Here is a 2,089-nt window from a genome sequence, read left to right on the forward strand (position 1 = left end):
ACTTTTCTCCAGGCCTACTACAACCATCCTCAACCTGGGGCAGCCTTCTCCGTTTTCAGTTCCCAGGCTACAGACCACAGGAACCTGAGCAGAGTGAATTTACTATCAGATTCCTAAGATCTAAACCCGCCCATGAGGAAGGCATCCCTTTGATGATCCTTTGCTTACTCACAATCAAACCACTTACCAACTCTGTCACACATTACTCCCTTCCCTCAAGCCTAAACTTGATCTCCAGTGCACACTAAGATCAATACATTCCCCCACCCCCATCAAAACAGAGGCATTTAGGGCTTCCCTAGTGGCGCAGTGGTTAAGAGTCCACCTGCCGATGTAGGGGACACGGGTTCGTGCCCCGGTCCGGGAAGATCCCACGTGCCGCGGAGCAGATGGGCCCGTGAGCCATGGCCGCTGAGCCTGCGCGCGCGTCCGGAGCCTTCCGCACGGGAGAGGCCACAACAGAGGCCCACGTACCGCCAAAACAAACAAACAAAAACAGAAGCATTTGAGTTAACGGGTCCCTTAACCCTCTCTTCTATCTTCACCTTAGTCTTTCAAAGGAAGTTTTCTCATTTCCTAGGCTACCACCACCAAGCTTGGACTCAACCCATCTCTATTAAGATACAGGTCCAAGTTTTCCCTAAAAAGGTTAAGCTGGGGTCCCCTTCTTTAAAAAAATATCCCTCCCATCTTGATCTCAATCCTAACCATGCAACTTCTTGTAAAAAGTAGCCTTGGCAAGCTTTTCCTAGTTCAAAACCCTCTCTCTTATTCAACAGTGCCTAACAGAGGGCAGGTTGGCCATGCAAGGGACTCAGGCAAACTGAAGAAAATGTGCCTCCCCTACAGGGGCCAGCCACAAACCCCACTGCGGATTACTGAGTGCCATGCTAAACATCAGGCAGGCCTGTCCTTGCCTGACCTATGAATATTTTGAAAAAACCTTATGTGATCATCTTTCCCTTTCTAAACAATGGCTCTACTTGGTTTGAAACACCCCATGGTCACATAAAACAGATGAGTTGGCTGAAATCTGGCTCATTTGCAGCCTCTGCCTTAAACATAAACTTAAACTGGCTAATCCAATGATTTTGTAGATTCACAATTCTCATCTACCCATAAAAGTGCACTATCTAAACTTTTATTTCTTGGTTTTTCACCTCTCCAATTCCCTTATTATAGGTTCTATACTTGTAATCTCTGCCATTTCTCTCTCTACGTGGCAACTAGGATCACAATAAAATGATCTGAAGCCTAGATTCGCAGTTGGCACACCAAACCATTTCATTCACTTGTACCCTAAACCAGCTATCCTTAATGACTCCTTAGCTTTATGTAACTACTTTCTCTTGCCCTTTCACTCTTATTCTTCTGTTAGGGTTCAATCTTCTTACCTGGATTATAATGTTCTAAGCGGCTTCAGTGTCCCCCACTACTTCCAATCTATCCTCTATAATGAACTTGGATCCACCTTTTTTTTTTTCGGTACGCAGGCCTCTCACTGTTGTGGCCTCTCCCATTGCGGAGCACAGGCTCCGGACGCGCAGGCTCAGCGGCCATGGCTCACAGGCCCAGCCGCTCCGCGGCATGTGGGATCTTCCGGCACGAACCCATGTCCCCTGCATCAGCAGGCGGACTCTCAACCACTGCGCCACCAGGGAAGCCCCTCGGATCCACTTTTAATCTAGCCTTTAAAGCCGTCCACAACTCAATCCCTACCTAAATTCACAGCCTCATCTGACCTCACTCTATAGTGTATACTCCAGCCAAAATGGAATACTTGCTGCCCCCTTAACACACCATCAAAACTGGCCCCAAATGCCAAGAGCACAAACCATTTAAGGGGGGGAAAAAAAAAAGGATAAATGGGACTTCATCAGTATTTAAAAGTTCTGCTTTTTGAAAGACAGCCTGAAGAAAATAAGTCAACAGGCTGGGAAAACATTTGCAAGACATGTATCTCATCAAGAACTTGGATCTAGAATACATGAAGAACTCAACAATAAAACTAATTATAAAAAGGGCTAGGGGCTTCCCTGGTGGCGCAGTGCTTGAGAGTCCGCCTGCCGATGCAGGAGACGCAGGTTCG

This window comes from Lipotes vexillifer, unplaced genomic scaffold (genome assembly GCF_000442215.2).
Source record: "Lipotes vexillifer unplaced genomic scaffold, Lipotes_vexillifer_v1.1 scaffold100, whole genome shotgun sequence".
In the NCBI taxonomy this organism is placed as follows: Eukaryota; Metazoa; Chordata; class Mammalia; order Artiodactyla; family Lipotidae; genus Lipotes; species Lipotes vexillifer.